Below are 9,644 nucleotides of genomic sequence, written 5' to 3' on the forward strand. Positions count from 1 at the left end.
TGCAGGGTGTATTTGATCTTATCTTAAATTAATATAGGTTAACCTTTTTTGGTTGTTTATTTGGTTTTATCACAGGTCGATTATGATTATTTCATAGTTCTGAACGATTTCAGTGTGTATTATGCAGATTTCACCATGTAAAGGGCCTAAATATGGGTTTCCATCAGTTTTTCCTCAACAACTCAAATCATCGACGTCAAGGGACTGGAATGATTCATACCTTTTGTGCAATTGAGTGATAGATTCCTGGATTTCATCTTCTGGATTGTTAAATTTTTGATTTACTGATGTGCAATTGGTGGCTTGCTTTGGATGCCACCACTGCAAAGGCACCATTAAGGTAATATAAACACACACGCATAATGGTCTTCAATTGAAAAATATGTTTCGCCTTAAGGTATTATTGATTTGTTATTCTTCCATTAATTTTGTTGGATCGTAGGACATTTGATTTATATCAGTAAAGAGAGCGCATCCTAGGATACCTTAAAATATTTTCTTCTCTTTTGGAATTCAATGATATTATTAGTTTTGTGAATTGAACCCGGTAGGTGCAGTATTCTATTAAACATTGTTAATTTTAATCATCAAATTGTCTCATTTTGTTTCAAATTTTAATTTGAATTGCTTCTTTTGTGCTATATGTAGCTTGGCAACTTCAATTCCTTTGAAGGCGGAGTGCTTTACTGCAGGCCTCACTTTGATCAAACCTTCAAACGAACTGGTAACTCGAGTCTCGATAAGAGTTTTGAAGGTAAAGGAACTGTATTGACCTTATACAGTACATATTCCCATATTCTATGTCCAATTCCCATCTTATTCATATTTTTTTTCCACGAAACTAGCTATAATCATCGCCGTCAATGAGTTCTGCACTCCTTTCAAAAATTCCGTCGAAGATAAGAGATGTGAAGAATTAATATGAGAAGAAAGATCGAGACTAGGTTAGTAAGCACAAATTCTAGGGTTTTCTCTTTAATTTTTAGCTATCTCCTGTTCTTATTTGGTGTTTTATTGTTTTCTTCTTATCAATCCCTTATTAATCAAACACATATGTATTTTTGAAAGGGACCCTAGATTATTTCTTCTCTTTGGCCGTTTGGTTGTATATTTAAGATAGAAGCGGGGTATTTTGCATCCTTTTTCTGCACCCGGTTTCAGTATGACACTGCCCTTCCATAAGTAGGAAGAATTGAACCTACATAGGTTTTGTGTACAAATTGACGTATCTTTACTTCATCTGTTATGGGATATTTTTGCAGAACAACTGATCAGTCAATTCCTGCAACATCTTTGTATTCTCGCCTTTTTGCGTTCATCCATCCACTCGAGAGTAATAAGAAGAATCAGAAGACTCTGCATTCAAAATGAGAAGAAAGGTGGTGACACTTCTCCTTGAATTTGGTCTGTCATCAATTTTATGCTGATTTCATGAATTTTGGATTGTGTTGATTTCACGTCTTCTCTGTATATATCATGCAATAAAATAATTGTTGAAATGCAAACCATTCATCATATTGAAATTTAAGTATCTAAACTATTGAATAATGGAGCATACGGAACTGACCAAATCTAGATAAAGGTTCCGTAACTCCAGTTGGTTAAATTAGAATGTATTAATTTATATAATTCGATTTGTTAAAATATAATTTTCTGAGCTGTATAATTCATCGATTGCAACTCATTACTGGCAAAACATTAATGTCTTATTATCTGACTCTATCACTAATTTAGGTAGTCGTGGACAAAGTCAGCTTCACCAATGTACTGGTGCAGGGACGGCAGGCAAAATATGTCATTGTTGGAAGCAGTGTTTAAATTCCTTCTCATTTGTGGATTTAACTACGTTTCTGACCTTGATGGTGTTGGATGCAAAGTATCTCAAGCCTCAAAAAAGATCGGCGTCTAAATCTGGGAGTCGCAATGATTGCAAGTTAACGAATCTCGCTCGGAGGACAGACAAAAATGTAGAGAGACCTTTGCAGACGCACCGACTAACGTTGTTATTTTGATTTCAAGGGTTATTTGCCCCATTAACATGCATTGTTTTTCCTTTTTTTTGTTGTTGGTCATGTTAAATCTCATCATATCTTTTCCAGGTTCTCTTGACTTCTTGCAAAGTGGTACTTATCTGCTGATTCTTCTCTACCTCTGCATTAGTTGCTGAGTTCCAGGTGCTAAGAGATAAAACAATGAACCAAGCCATATAGTGGGGAGTATTAAGGTAAACTGAAAGTGAACACTTGAGAATTTTATGTATAAAATTTTATTTCAGCTCTTTAGCGTGCCAAAGAAACAATATTCGAGATCATGTTCCTCCTCATTTCTTTTAGTCTCTCTGATCTCTTTGTCTTGTGCATGATGCTTTCAGTTATGGGATTTAGTATATAGTATAAATTCCAGCCTCCCAGCCAGGGAAATATTGTTGAAGTTCTAACATTGAATATAAATCACGTACGTACTTAGTCATTTAACTTTTACCTGATGCTCATAATTGAACTCTGCTCACATGGTTTACTTTTGCAAAGAGTTCCATAGAGGATGAAAAACAAGAAGAAGATCGTGAGAAAAACCAAAGACAGTGAAGGATTCTGAGTGGAAAGTTCTTAATGAATTAAGGTTGTATGGTTGTGCAGTCTTAATGAGGTGACTCTTCAATTTACTTGCTAGAAGTGTATTGATTCTATATAAGTTGTTGATTCAAATTATGAATTATTGTTTTCTTGAAAAGATTTTAAGCGAGGACCATCCATGTCTTTGAGTCAGTTCACTGCCGAAGGCGATGTCGAGTTCGAGGCTGTTCTTTTTGTTCCTCCAAAAGCTTCTCGGGTTCTGTACGAGAGTTGGTACAAACCTAAGAAGTTCAACTTGAAGTAATGTCAGGCATGCCTTCATCTCAGTTGAATTTGATGAGTTTTCTCCCAAGTGCCTAGACTTTTTGATGGTAACTAATTTGTTCCTTAAGACTATTGATATAGGTTCATTATGATAAAAAGGAGGTATAGAACGGAATTGCAAGCTTTGTTACATGCCTAAAAGCTGAACATTACTTTTCTTTGTATCTTTTGCAGGGTCTGGAGGGTATAGCCGGGAGTGAGCTTCTTAAATTGTCTGTGCAGTTTATGGGCTTAGCATTGTAATCTTACCTGGGAATTAAGATCCATATATGTACTTAGCATGTTTTAGACTATAACATTTTCAAATTGAAAATTTTATTTTGTATATGTTATCCATAGAATTTTAATATATATTTAGCCGATATTGGGTACTTAGTTGTTTGTTGATAAGGACTTTTATATTAAATTTCATTGGTATAATGGTTTCCTTACCGTTTTTTCCATCCTTTGTTATCAGGTAATAGATTTCTTTCGATTTTTTATTTTAATTTTATAGTGAGGGTTATAATAAACTATAAATCTTTGGTTGGTTTTCTTATTTTTTTCTTTTAGAGTGTTCTGTGGCGATGTTTGATCATCAACATCACCAACTTATCATTTTGTTCATGTCATTTTAGAGCTGATGCAAGGGAAGATTGCAAGTCATGGATTGAACTTGAAATCACTACAAACGTTGTAAGATTACTACTGCCCATGTGACAATTTTTTTTTATGTTGTTCTTACTTCCCTATTAAGTTCTGAATTTAGTATTTTTTCCTTGATATGTATATGGCAACCCATTAATTGGGGAATGAGGAGATTGCGTCTAAGGTTATGAATGAACATAAACTGAAATCGATTAGCATTTCAAATTGCATCCCACATCACAAGTAAGTTCCTACACTTTGCAGTTGCATATTTTAAGAAAATGAGTACTTGGCAGTTTAAGAACGAACATGATCACAATGGATGGGAAAATGATTATCAATGCCATACATAACTTTTTGGTTTTTAAAATTAAAATTCGTTTACACTTTATATGCCAAATTAAAAAAATATATAAATATTTTGTCGATATTTCCCCTAAAATCCCTGGAGTTTCTTTATAGGAACACAACGGGACCTTACCTCTCGATGTAAGCAAAAGGTATAATTTTTTTACTTCACGTGCTATGCTCTGGCGATATAGTTTTGCTGAATAAGTAAGATCAGGAGTGGCATTATGTCCAACAAGGATATGGTGCTCACGATGTGTATTTGCATAAAAGTAGAATGAGTCGGAATCCTTGGCTGAAAAAAAGGTTCACATGCACAACAACATTCCAATGTATTGTTAGTGGTGTTAGGAATCTTCTGTGTATTCACACTGCCGTAGGGTTGTTGCATGTTTTTGCAAGTACAAATTAGTTCTTTTTGGTTATGTCAGGATATTGCCATTGACATATAAACTGTATTCTTGAAAAATGGCTCTTGCCTTTATGATAGTATAGTAATGTGTTTTCTGAGTTTCTCTATCTCATGTATCCATCCTTGCATTTCATTGACTTTGCACCTCAGCTGTCAGACACGTCCTTCTATTGTGTTTTAGAGCGAGGTTAGTTTGTAGACCTCTATTATTATTTACACTATTTTTCTTTCCTTTTTGCATTGCTTTTATTAGCTTTTATTGAATGATAATGGTAGTTTTCTTTAAGTGTTGGATGTGACAGGCGCAAATGAGGAAATTATATTGGTAAATTGGTAATGTGTGTCTGAATGCTTCATTGATGTTAACAACTTGGAGATCCGATGCCCTGAAGAAATCCTTTGTTTTTGTTATTCTTTTCCCTCATATTTTATTTTTACAGCATCGGATATAATGAGGAGATGATTAGGTAAATTCCTTTTACGTTTGGTCATCAAACTGATGGCATAAATGTATTATCCCTAGGAATGCCAGTATCTATTATGATCTGAACTTTGCGAGTATGTACAACTAACCCATGAAAGGATCTTACAAGGCTTCCATAACGAGCAAATCGGTTCATGTTTTATCAAATGTGTGTGACACACTTCTTAAAATTAGCAACTGAAATTGGAAACATAGTCGATATATTAAGATGAATAACTGAATTGGGTTTTTTATTTCTTTGCAGGAGCATCAAGTTCCTTCTCAAGGAATTCCATTTTCATATTTGAACTCAAATTGGCCTTAATTATTCTCTATTTATCGTAACTAATGTGCTCAATGGTTGAAGCAGGTGAACCAACCTAATTTCAATTGTCGTTGCAACGGAGATTTCTCGATTCGTTGGTGGTATTCAACCAAGGACTAGTCCTTGGAAGGCTTGGTAACATATGTTCAAGAAGCAAAATTATCTCTCAATAGCCAAGGTATGCCAAATTGGCAAATTTCTTTTACAAGTATGGTTGATTGGTATAGTCAACTCTAAATCCATGAACATACGACTTTTCCTTTGCATCTCCTAGATATGAGAATCCCGTTTTTCCTTAAAAACTTACTTTTTGTATTAAATACGTTCAACTTCCTAGACCATCCAGAAATCCATGTCATTTTCATGGTTGTAATGGATCAAAATTCCACTGATGGTATAAATTGTGATGTCTTTTAACACGATTTTGTTGCAGGTAGTGAACTCAGTTGCTAAATGAAATTACTAAGAGTGCGGATCCTTTGTTTGTTAGATAAGTTCATTATGATGCTAAGACTGATTTTCTAATGTTGAATATATAATTCATAATGATTGTTTGTTCAGTGAATATACTACAATATAGTAATCCAAGATGATATATGATTATGAATCTCATTACTCTAGCAGAGCTCATTCAGTTTCGATGTATTACCACTTGCCATCTTAACTCAGCTGGAAGAGCCCATGGGCTTGAACCATGTGGTCGTGGGTTCGATTCCCACAGATGGCTGAGGGACCCTATAGTTGTACGCATTTTAGGGTGCAACTACTCTAACATGGTTCTTCCTGCGGTACCAAATCTTATTACGTACCACATTTATATTGAAGTGGACTTCACTGGAAATTGATAGGTCAATAGATAATCACTGAGGTAGTTCATTAGTTACCTTAGTTTTATTCATTTTATCAGGCCACTTATACTTCTTATATTGAAGTGGACTTCTTATCGAATTGAGGCATCTTGGATTGTTTTCAGAGGTACTCAAACGTTTAACTTCTTTTTTTTTAATCCTTTACAGGTAAAAATGTCACTGGTGGGTTCTCAGAGACTGTGGGCATGGTCGCAAGAATCTAACAACTGGCAAAAATTCTGTAAATTCTATGTCTAATAGCTGTACATTACTTTTTTTGGTATTTTTTGCTGGTTTTTTTTTTTTTTTTTCTGAAGGTAACATTATATTAAGACCGAACAGAACACAAAGTACAGAGATAACAACACAGGAAGCAGCTTATCCTTAATACATACAGGTGGTGTGTTATCCCAAACACTAGATACATGGGATTTCCTAGCTAGCTTAGCCAGAATATCTGCTGCTTCATTCATTTTACGCGACACATATGTACATAATGAACTACCTAACAAACTTGATCTGTTTTTACAGTCTTGAACATAAGAGAAAAGTGTCCAAGGTATATTAGAAAGATCACCATTGATGCCAAAATATCCATGGGTTTTCAGGGTATAACCGAGTGTAAGCTTCTTAAACTGTTTCCGCAGTAAGTGAATGATTCATGCATGGACATAGTATGCTGTGGTGGTCATAGGTAATAATTGTCATAACTCCAGTTAAAAGTAATTTACTCACAGGTATTATCTGTTTTAACGTGAAGTCTACATGTGTGTAGCCTATGCTGCTCCGGGTATTTGGCTGTTTGTTGATAAGAGCTTTTAGTTAATGGTTATTTCTGTATATATATATATTTCACAGATACAATAATGCATATGACAATAATTCAAAATCGACGCAGTAGTCTTTGGGTTGGTAATTTCTAAAAAAAAATCAAGTACATATCTAGCCTAAATTCATATTAAGATTGATAGTATTATAGTTTCGCGTCAAAACATACAGCAATGGAACATCCCTAGCTCCACTTCGCTGCTTGCATGAAATATGATATTGGGTGCTGTTTCACGCGCCTGCAGTTTATTTTAGTAGTGCAAATCACAGATTGAGTGAGATAATATGCACGAGATACATAAAAATCACAGGTTCAGGGATAGTGAGATGATTGTCCACGCCAGTATATAAAAATCACAGACTCAGTGATCTCAAGTGTCATCATCTTTTTATATTTACTGATGACGTGTTTCACATTCACTGATGGTTAGGTTTTAAGGGTTTTTATTGATTTTTTTTGCTTTTTTGTCCGTGGGTTTTACATTATTTTGATTTGCTTGGTTTCTATTTGAAGGTATTTTTAAAAATTTTAGGTTTGTGTTAATATTTAAGATCAAGTTAAGGTTTCATGTACTAATAGTTTGTGATGATATCTACATGCCGATTTGGTTGTGTTGACTGATGCCTAAGAAATCGGCAGAAACTTTACGGTTGCATGATATATTATTAAATTTACAAATGATGGTGATTTAGATGTTTTTGGTATATGGATTAATTTGTGCATGTAGATGTTCGAAATCAATGTAAGTTGCAATATTAAAGTATATCTAAGTTGTCTTTCTAGGCCATAATTTTTTTATCTGTTATCAAATTATTAATTTGAATGAAATAATGGCGAGTTAGGTTGGCAACCTGAAATGAAAGAGTGGAAGAACGGAAAAATAATTTAATAATTTACCAATTAACTCAGATACATTATGTTTCCTCAGCGCTCGCTCAATTGAGTATTCTACTATATTGAGAGAAAGAAAACATTTTCAATAATTTTTACTAGACGTATAGGCATCAAATGAACAAAAACGCCCGTACTGTCTCAGGCATAACCTGGAGACAATGCGAGTGATTAACTAAGTTGGCATAGAAAATATATCCGATATTGCTAATGACCCGTTATCTTTCAGACCATAATCATAAATATACGTATGGTACTTGGTCCGTGTGGTAGCAGGACTTTCGAGTCTCCATGGATGAAAAAGTAGCGTTGTACTAAAATCTATATGAATAAACACACTAATAGTACATATTGTTTGGATGAAAATGGATGTTTATTAAATGACGGAAAAGAAGTAAGTTTCAGTAAGGCGAACAACACTGATATTGTTCCTTACAACCCATATATGTCAAGAATGTTCATTTGTCACATTCTGTGGTGGTTTGAGAAGGTGTAAGAGAAAAACTATTTACAAAGGTCATGATAGCACAAAAAATATTATCCGAGACTCACGCAAGATACATCGGACTACCCAAGGTTGTTTGGCATTTAGTGGATCACTTATCCCGCTGGACTTCAAAGAATTATGTAATTCAACAAAATCAATAAAGACATTTAAGTAGTCTATAATAATCCATAAATAAATGTTAATGACTTATTTTGAGTATTTTGCTAAAAAACAGCTGCTCACTGAACCATTAGTTATTTCCATTGTTGTGAATTGTATTAATTATGCTTATTACTAATAACTATTGTGGAAGGTGAAGTTTTAGTCCAATCCTTGCGAACTTTTATATATGGTTAACTTAAGTTTTCTTACGTACTGTTAAAGATGGTAAAACTGAAGTGTCCTATATTGTGTGATATATCCAAACCAATGTGTATTACGCATGATAATAGACGATCATGATTGGTTACAATGTATCCAACACAACCCAAAGTTTGTGGTCAAAGTTTAAGTTATATGTACGTGATTATTTACCTTAGTAATGGATATCTTTTGGACAAGCATCAACGTGAATTTATGCGCTTGAATAGTTGTTTGTGCTACCAAGGCCAAAACAAAATTAGAGTAGCGTAGTTGGTGATATGCTTACGTTAGAACATCTCCTACTGGCACTTGAAAATACAGGGATTATAAGTTGATGCAAATAGTGGGAAATATTAATGAATTATTTAGAATGTCCATGAATGTGAATTTTTTCTTACCTAGGTGACAATAATGGAGTGACATTTTTTTCCCCTCGGAAAAGATAAAAATATAACGACCATGAAATTGTGTCATTTGGTACACTTTTATTTCCATATTTCAACTTTCTTTACTTTCTTTGGTTCACTTGCTTTTAAAGAGGTTGTGAGTAGCTAAGAGTACACTAACTGGACGATTGATATGCATGTCTGCCCTAAAACCTTCTTATTGAAATGATATTTTCGTAAATCCTGCTACTGAGACCTAGCGGTACTGAGGCTCAAGTATGAAATGAAACTGTTGACTGAATTTTGCTCTACTGAGACCTAGGGGTGCCGAGGCTCAAGTATGAAATGAAATTGGTGACTGAATTTTGATCTACTGGGAAGACCAGGGGTACTGAGGCTCAAGTACATGCTTGCTTACTTATTGAGTTTTTGTTTTGTATTGAAAAAATGATTTTTTTCCTTTAGATGAGCCATAAGAAATTTACCTTAGGCATCGTAAAACTTCCCAAGTCAGTTATAGCATTCTTTTTCACAAGATTGGAATAACTGATAGGTAACATACGAGCCATATTCACAAATATATATAATTCGTTGTAGTTTAGTTTTTTCTTCAAAGGATTTTGAAAGATTCTCAATATCTATTTTAGCATAACATAAGTGGACAATCAATCATATTCTGCTGATATTTGAAAACACAATCTGATACAGGACCTGTATACCCTATCTTTCTTTCTTTTTTGATTCAGAAAAGGGAAGTATTATTGAAAA

The 9,644-nt window shown here is 34.1% G+C and overlaps 1 long non-coding RNA gene and 2 other non-coding genes across 3 annotated transcripts; all 3 read left to right on the forward strand.

Moving 5' to 3' along the window:
* Nucleotides 1-2,233: 2,233 nt before the first annotated feature.
* On the forward strand, nt 2,234-6,679 carry LOC113276265. The gene is made up of 3 exons (XR_003324218.1): nt 2,234-2,646; nt 2,732-2,944; nt 3,072-6,679. It is a non-coding gene; the product is annotated as an uncharacterized LOC113276265 (long non-coding RNA).
* On the forward strand, nt 4,584-4,674 carry LOC113276888. The gene has a single exon (XR_003324682.1). It is a non-coding gene; the product is annotated as a small nucleolar RNA Z101 (small nucleolar RNA).
* On the forward strand, nt 5,727-5,799 carry TRNAQ-UUG. Its single transcript has one exon. It is a non-coding gene; the product is annotated as a tRNA-Gln (tRNA).
* Nucleotides 6,680-9,644: the final 2,965 nt, after the last annotated feature.

This window comes from Papaver somniferum, chromosome 4 (assembly GCF_003573695.1).
Source record: "Papaver somniferum cultivar HN1 chromosome 4, ASM357369v1, whole genome shotgun sequence".
Classification (NCBI taxonomy): Eukaryota; Viridiplantae; Streptophyta; class Magnoliopsida; order Ranunculales; family Papaveraceae; genus Papaver; species Papaver somniferum.